A 9,028-nucleotide genomic window follows, 5' to 3' on the forward strand; every position below is an offset into this window, starting at 1 on the left:
GACAGGTGTTCAGTCGTCTGAACTCTAGAGAGGAACGATTCATTCCTTCCTGGAAACTTTACCCCTTAGAAAAGAACATTTTATTCACAAATGAAAAATGTCATTATGATTTATTTACGTATGCACAGTCTCCCGGTAGACCTCTTATAATAAAGCGTAATTTCGTAGAATAAGGGCAGGTGTGGCATATGATTGATTATGTAACCGCCAATGGTATTTAAGGATTACACTTTGAGCCCGCCCTACTTTAGTTATCTGTCCAATCAAGTAAAAGATTACTTCCGCCCGCCTGCCGCGTTGAACGCAGATTGTCCGACGCGTTTTGCGTGAAAAGAAAAACAGTTTGGACGCGAAGACCTACTCCAAGCCTGGGATATTTTGCTTAAAATTATTAATTTTTGCCTTTTAAAAGCAAAGCGGAGGCAACTTTTTCTCAAGAGTGACTGCCCAAGAACCCCAAGGCGTCTTGACTGGACTTCCCAAACACAATAAACTGCCCGAGTGAGTAATAACAGCTTATTTCTCTTCTGAGACCGCAAGCAAAACATTTACCGCGTTGTTTAAACATAAACCTGACTAAAAATCTTAAATGTTTAGTCGCTGACGGCAGTGTCGAAGGAAGTTATTTTGAAAACTCGAGGACTGACTTCTTTCATTGTTGTTGTGTGTCCTGTTTTGCTCGAGCCAACTGTCGGTGCACTTGACAGCGCGAGCTCTCCGTGTCAAGTGCACCCGACCGTTGAGCTAAACTGGACAAACAAACAATGAAACGAGTTACTATCCGGAATGCAGGGAAGGGATCGGCTTTATTTCAGCAGAGTATTGACGCGGAGCTTGACACTCACATCACCGGGTGGGCTCGCCCTGAGCAACAGGGCAGACTCATCAGTCATCCTAACTGCTCGAGTGTTAGGGTTGGCTTGACATGCTCAATTAAGTATAATAAAGTGAATGTGTATTCGATTCGTTTATTTAATTTCACCTAGTACTGCTGCTTCTGGGCTGACAGCTAGTGAAGCCATGTTCTGGTCTCCGCTGTTTTTGCTACAACTACTGTACGTCCTATGACCTAGGTCTTCACAACAAAGACATATTAGGTATGTTAGATAAACTATTATGTAATTTGTGGACGATTGTGTATGTATTTATTTTATAAAGTTTGTAAATGTTTATACATTTCTCTCTCCCCCTCTAATTTATTTACATAAACACCAAAATGTTTATACAAAAACACACATGATATGTATGCGCGTGTGTGTGTGTATGTGTGTGTGTGTGTGTGTGTGTATGTATGTGTGTGTGTGTGTGTATATGTATGTGTGTGTGTATGTGTGTGTGTGTATATATATATATATATATATATATATGTGTGTGTGTGTGTGGAATGTATTCTTTGGAGGTCCTGTGGGATTAGTGAAATATGAAATACTGAACATACCCACTTGAAGTGGAGAAGAAATCACTGGTGGGTTGAACTGAGGTGATGTGAATGGATCACTTCAGGTCATCACCTGTTTATGGGTCTAAAATAAAGCTCATATGTCTTGTAAACATGTGAACTGGTCTCACTGTATAATCGTCAAACTGTGATCACATGGTTTTAAATCCAAACATACACTCAGGGAATATTTACACTTGGGCTCTTAATGCATTTTTACTGATTGGGTAGCTATCACGACCATGCTTAAATGACCACCAGAAGCCCTATTCGAACGGGATTAGTATTACCTGGTGACCTCCAGTCATTTGTAATAATTGTGGAGGTTTTCTGTGATCTTAATCCTGTGCGAATCGGCCATGTCTGTAATTTGGCCAGCATTTGGCGGGTTGTTTCATTTTTCGAGGTTTTTGTTTCCTGTGTGCCTTTTTATCCATCTTTGCGAAGAATGCAGCTGTTTTGGAGTGTTTTGATAGTATTTTGGGTGCTGTCATATCGCTATACTACACCATACAACTATATACTTTGCAGAAAGAAAGCTGAAAAGGTTTCGAGGTTAATATTACAAATAAATCAAGCATAAAGCTTGAGATATTATTTTAACCTGGTGAAATGTAAATGACACAGGGCACAAAACTATATTGGTTTCTTTTTTTTTTTTTCTTTTTTTTTAAATCCATCTAACCGGACCATAGAACGGGACTCTCAAAGCCTTGACATCCGGGAGATAAGTCAGTAAATTGGAGTAAAATCACAGGCTTCCATTATCCCGTGCGAATGCACCACACGAAATTCAGATATGGGGGGGGATAATTTCAAAATCACACAAAGCCCCCAGATAATACTATTCCTGTGCGAATAGGGCTCAAGATGCATTTGAGTGTCGAAAAATGCATCTTGACTCAGCCAAGTGTAAGTGCATCTGGCTGTTTACGTTAGATAAACTTTAGTTCTCTCAAACACAATTATGTCAGCATATGGACATTTAAGAAAACTGCAATCCACATGCAAGCAGAAGAGAGCATTCAACAGAAAATGTTGCTGCCTTGCACTGGCTTGATGATAGACTTGAACTCCAATATAGTTGCATGTAACATGGGAATAGTAGATTAAATTTGTATTCTTTTTTCAGGGATGTACTTTAGTGGTCAATTTATAAATGCAACGTACATAACCAATCAAATAGGAATCCGATTGTTCAAGATGCACAAATACTGATTTAGATGTTTTGCTATCAGTAACATACTGTGTATTTGCCAAAGAGCTGTTCTGATGTTTACCTACACTGGAAAATTTTTAGTGTAGAAACGGTTTTAACTCAGAAATTCCTAGTAAATTTTACAACTACAAAGAAGTGACAAGAAGCATTGAGGGAATGAAGAAGACATAAAAAAATATATATATCAAAATAAGGCTTGAACTGTTCTTGAGAAAGTTGAACATGCAGTTTGGTTTAACCATGTGCTTCTCAACTTTTAGAGGCAGAGCATGAACAACAGGACTAGCTAATTCAGTGAGGTTGTCAGACAACCTGCTCTGTGCAAATAAAAGATGAAGCAGAGGAAGGGTTGTATATTGATGCAGTAAATGTTGCTGGCAGAAGTCTTGGTAGTAACAAGTTTCATTAGTCTGGTAACCTAACTTCTGTGTGTGTGTGTGTGGAGGGGGTCATCTAAACTGCAGTGGTAGAACAGGTGTCTAATGTCTGGTTGTTAGCTGGCCCAGTGTGTGGCCTGGTGTTACTGGCAGTCCAGTGCTGTTGTTTCTGTAATGGTGAGGTCGAAGCTGAGGGAAGAGAGGTTTGGAATGTGATGTGGGAAGTTTTGAGCTGCAGCAAATACGGTATTTATCATCTACTTTAAATGGCAGTTTATTCTGTTTTTCAAGGATGGATTTACAAAAATCTAAGTAAATGTGGGTTTTAATTTTCTATGGTCCTGGAAACCCTAGAAATATCAAGGAATGTCAAGAGTGTGTCTTTTCTCAGGCCTGTAAAAGTCCTGGAAATAATTCAATACATTTATTTATTTAAAGTGCCCCTATTATGGATTTTTGAAAAAAAAAAAATCACCTTTCATGCAGTGAAACATACTATGAATATTCATAATATATTATGAAACATAATGATACAGCTCTCAATTCAATGATGAACTGTCTTTAACTGAAAAATTAGTGTTTACTATTGTCATTTTGCATTATTGACACCATTTTCCTAATTAATGCTGTTCAGTTGCTTTGACACAATCTGTATTGTTAAAAGCGCTATATAAATAAAGGTGACTTGACTTGACTAAGTGAATGAAAACATCCTGCAAAGTTTTAAATCTGAAAGTGCACCATGTGTATAAAGTTGTCTCTCAAAAGAGTCGACTCTGAATCATTTAAATGAGTCGTTTTTTTAAACAAATCCCAAGCCGTTTCATGTTGACATTAACATGAAACATTAGCATATTGAATATTTTATTAAACTATTTCATTAATCCAAATGTAAAAAAGTAAAGTGCAACATAGTGCAAGAAGCAGGTGTCCATCTCATAGTCCAAATAAATGAAATCAAAGTTCAGTATTAGTGTAAGAATGACAACATCCACATGTTTTAGTCTACTAATAATAAAACATTAAGGCGTATTTACCAGAAATATTATTTAGCAGAATTTATTTAGGAGAAAAATGTAGAGAAATGTGCAGTATTTCTGAAGAAAATTATTATTATTTTTTCAATAAAATCAATTAATTGGAGATGCTTTTGATTTATTAATTTAATTGAACCATTAAAATGGAATCGTCTAATAAACTTTACTCTTTTACATCACCTACACGCACACAAGTCCGGTGAGAGAGAAGTCAATAATTGTGGAACTCCAAGGCTGTCAAGGCTATTTTATTCACTTAAACATCGGCTGAAGTGATTTTCTCTTTAATACAGATGATGCCAATGTATTTTTCGATGAGTCACTATGTTGGCAATAAAAACATTACCTGCTTGATGAAAAGGGTTGCCAGGGTTTTTATAACAAAAGCCTCCCAGTTGCTACCCAAAACTAGCCCAAACTAACTGCGTTTCGAGGGGGTCCCCCGGTAAAAATCGCGTTCCGGGGGCTAAAATACATGTTATTTGGGTCACTTCAATCCGTGGACATGAAAAACAACCCGCGGCAACGGTGATAAAGTAGCCCAATTCCACGGGAAAACCGCGGACTTGGCAACACTGTGACGGATACAACGGACACGAGCACTGTCTCTGCGCAACAACAACAGCTTGATGTTGTCTAATTTGGCACGGTCTCCCTGCTGCACTGGTAGTAGTAAGTAAAGCTGGGCAATATAGCTAAAAAATTTATTAACGATATAATGTTTTTATATCGTTCGGTATCGATAATTATTGACATTATATCCTTTTTTTTAAAACAAAAGGCAATAGAAAAACAATTTAAATTTAACCACTGTATTTATAATTAACACAATTTGAGACCAACAACAAATATTTTTTGTTTTAACAATCAAACACAATAAAAATTAAACGTATCTAATTTCTAATGTTTTATATGCAGATTAAATAGGTCTAATTGTTTCCCGAGGCCACAGGAGGGCGCAATGAGCAAAATAATGCAGCGCATTTAGCAAGTAACTCTATAAAAACGTGTTTCCTCGGTGTATACATATCCTTACAAGTACAATTTTAGCTGTAGTATTTGTGTCCCCTTCAAAAATTGCTCTTGAGAAATTTTATGTTTATTGTCCCCCCCCCTACTGTTAGACGAAATTTACGCCCCTGCTGGTATTGTTCATTTGGGAGTTACACTTGTGTTGTTCGTGGTCAAAAGTGACCGGACACCTGAAAAACTTTTTTTATTTTCAGTTAAATCAATGTGAGATATTTTTGTTCGATAATATTGTATTGGTTTTATTTTTTAAAACATTTTACACTGTTAAACATTTCAAAGGGTTTTTACAGTAACTTACTGGCAACACTGTTCCAACAACCAATTTTCGATGTCATTTTCATTTAATCTAGCCTGTAATGCCTGATAATGCAGCATTTGTGAGCGGAGCACTGCTTTATGTACAGCCGTTACTGGAGAAACCTCTGTCTGCCGCTCCAAATGCACCTTCTGCTAGCAGAGAATGAATTAGCATTTTCAATAAGCCAGTCTGATTTATGCAGCAAACATATTTTAGTATGTGAGCAGTTCAGTCGTTTAAAACAATGTGATGTGAAGGTCATACTCAGCCGAGCACTGTTAGCAATAATACATTTGTCATCACTATATCTTGCAGTGCATCAAAGCTCAGGTGTTCATTTCAGAGAGCTCTGCTGCTTTTAGATTATACAGTATCTGAATCAGTGGTTCAGTTCTGCTGACATGTACATTATACCACAGATCTGCTGTATATTCCCCATCTGGCCATCCTGTGTCTATTATTCATTGTACACTAATACTTACAGATCAGAAAATGTTGTGCTGCCATTGCTGTTCAACAGCCATTTCAGATCGATCACTATCAGCTCAATCACACTTTGAGAGCAAGAAAATAGGCAGCATACATACAAAATTTACCTCTGGCTGTAAAGAAGGTGCTTTTTGAGACTGAGGTTGATGCAACTCATACAACCCATAAGCTCTTGAAAAGGAAAGCAGTATTTTGTGATGCTCCTTCTACTCAGTGTCAAGTGCAAGACTACTTTCTGCTGGAAGTTGAAGCTTTTGGAGAGTTTAGTGTGTTGGTACGGGCTTGTGTAACATTGGTGGAGATCTTGCATGTGGTTGTATCCCAGTTTGTTTTATTGATGAGAGTTTTCCCATCGACTGGTTCATGCATCATAACCAACCTCGTCTCTGCTCCGCACTACTTTTAATAATTTAGTGATGAAGTATGGAGGAACCAGACTAAAATAACCCAGTTACTCCGTAAATCTTCATTTGTGTGTTTAGGAGGGCCTAAAGGAATAGTTCACCCAAAAACAATTTTTTTTATCATTTACTCATCCTCATGTCATTACAAAACTGCACTGTAAAAATATTTTAATTCATCCAATTAAAAAAATGTAGGGTAATGATTCACATCTATATTTTATAACTTGAGCCAATGAAAAATAAATAACTTGCCCTAAACAATATTTTCTATGTCTATGAAAACTATTTTATAAAACCTGGCACAAAGTATATTTTTCTTATTGAAGAAAGTCAATTAATTTAAATTCTAGTTTTGATCCAAACAAAATAAATCTAGATTTAAATGGGTCCTATTTTGCTCTTTTACAAAGTCTTGATTTTGTTTTGGGGGTGTACTAGAACATGCTCTCATGCTTGGTGGTTCGAAAAACACAATTTTTCACATAATTTACATTATTACAATATCTTTCTTCCCAGGCTGGCACAAACGGCTCGATTAGTTCCGGCTTTGATGAAGGTCCGCCTTCCGAAAAACAAAATGTGTTGTGGTTGGTTAGCTGTCCCAGTGCGTTGTGATTGGCGAACAGCTTAGATAGTGTTTCAGTACTGCAACGCCCCTTGCTCCGTCTTTCAACAACAAAGACGTTTGGGCATGGAGGTGAAAAAAACAGCGTTTCAGGCAGTCGGGCACTGGACGAGAAGCGCAGCGTCACGCCACGTTTTTAAAATTCAAATACATTATTTTCTATGAGTGTAGGCTAGGGGTCGACCGATATGTGTTTTTCAGGGCCGATACCGATTATTACAGATCAAGTAGACCGGTAACCGATATTTTGAACCAATATATACAGTGGTGTGAAAAAGTGTTGGCCCCCTTTTCCTGATTTCTTTTTTTTGCATGTTTGTCACACTTTAATGTTTCAGATCATCAAACTAATTTAAATATTATTCAAAGATAACACAAGTAAACACAACATGCAGATTTTAAATGAAGGTTTTTATTAAGGGAAAACCAAATCCAAAACTACATGGCCCTGTGTGAAGAAGTGTTCTGAGTTCAATTTCTCTAGCCACACCCAGGCCTGATCACTGTCACACCTGTTCGCAATCAAGAAATCTCTTCAATAGAACCTGCCTGACAAAGTGAAGTAGACCAAAAGATCCTCAAAAGCTAGACATCATGCCGAGATCCAAAGAAATTCAGAAACAAATGAGAAAAAGTAATTGAGATCTATCAGTCTGGAAAAGGTTATAAAGCCATTTCTAAAGCTTTGGGACTCCAGTGAACCACAGTGAGAGCCATTATTCACAAATGGCAAAAACATGGAACAGTGGAGAACCTTCCCAGGAGTGGCCGGCTGACCAAAATTACCCCAAGAGCACAGCGACGACTCATCCAAGAGGTCACAAAAGACCCCACAACAACATCCAAAGAACTGCAGGCCTCACTTGCCTCAGTTAAGGTCAGTGTTCATGACTCCACCATAAGAAAGAGACTGGGCAAAAATGGGCTGCATGGCAGAGTTCCAAAACAAAAATCGCTGCTGAGCAAAAAGAACATCTTCAGTGTGAATGTCAGAAAACATCTTGACATCTTTAGGGCCCTATGAAATGTTTTATTGTAACCAAATTCTGTTTTAGCATGTCTAATTTGAAAGCATAAAAACAAGTTTCATTTATTCTTACAATAGCCTTATGATTTTTTTGCTCAGAAATTCTGTGTTGTGTATTTACATTTTGTTTTAAGGCATAAAACATTCATTTAATCTATCTTTTAAGTAATAAAATCTGGCGCTATAGAGAAAATATAATTAAATAAAATTAACGGGCCGCCCCCCAAAAAGAATGGCAGGGGAAACACTGATTTATGTCCTCATGTAGTGATACGACAGAAGCTGAAATCAGCGTGAGCGTCGCACACTTTGTATGTGTAGAAAACATAACCGCTCGTCTGTGCCATTTACATACACAGAGACACGCAGAACATGCTGGATTCGTATTTAAATAGTATTTTTGCTGCCGCTAATATTTACAGATACTAGTCCATATTGCGACTATTTAAGTGTACTGACCTACTTTTGATTAATTCATCCAAACTTTGACAAATTCCGTGACATTCCGCGTCATACAGTAAATTCCATGACTGGATTCTGCGATTCCAATTATTGAGGTGTTTTGCAACTTCAATGCACTAACGTTACACTGGGATCTATTGCAACTTAAGCAACATCTGCTGCTCTCTTACCTTTGAGAGACAACTGATGCGTGATCACTGAAGCAGCTTCAGTTAGCAAGCGCTTTTGGAGTGAGTGAGTTCCGCATTGATTGGTCGGACTCATGACTCCCAACAAATCAGATGAGCGGTGGCCGGAGACTACTTTAGGCCACAGAGTGGTGAGTTCTGACAGGCTGCATCAGAGCCAAATAGCGCGTTTCAAAATTAAGTTATTTTTTCGGCGAATCGGTTTTGAAAATGACCGATACCGATAATCATAATAATGCTTAATATCAGCGCCGATAATCGGTCGACCCCTAGTGTAGGCACACCGGAGGCACCGTTCGGCGTCTGTCCACGGCGCCCAGCTACATCGTGTTATACTTGTAAGAATTGTTCTAGACATGCCAAAAATTTGAAGCTACAGCACAGCAGCTCTTCTTCTTCGTTTTCTCTGATGCACTAACTCTGCAGCAGCAC

The 9,028-nt window shown here is 38.0% G+C and overlaps 1 protein-coding gene across 1 annotated transcript in view; it reads left to right on the top strand.

Moving 5' to 3' along the window:
* The first annotated feature begins 280 nt into the window (after positions 1 to 280).
* The window catches only part of LOC107584397 (MAGUK p55 subfamily member 7-like), a 166,697-nt gene continuing 157,949 nt past the window's right edge, over positions 281 to 9,028 (top strand). Inside the window, exon 1 of the mRNA XM_016270999.1 lies at positions 281 to 501. The gene's annotated coding sequence lies outside the window, so the exon portion shown is untranslated. The remainder of the gene's footprint in view (positions 502 to 9,028) is intronic.

The sequence above is a fragment of the Sinocyclocheilus grahami genome, unplaced genomic scaffold, assembly GCF_001515645.1.
Source record: "Sinocyclocheilus grahami isolate Dianchi unplaced genomic scaffold, SAMN03320097.WGS_v1.1 scaffold59.1, whole genome shotgun sequence".
NCBI classification, from domain to species: domain Eukaryota; kingdom Metazoa; phylum Chordata; class Actinopteri; order Cypriniformes; family Cyprinidae; genus Sinocyclocheilus; species Sinocyclocheilus grahami.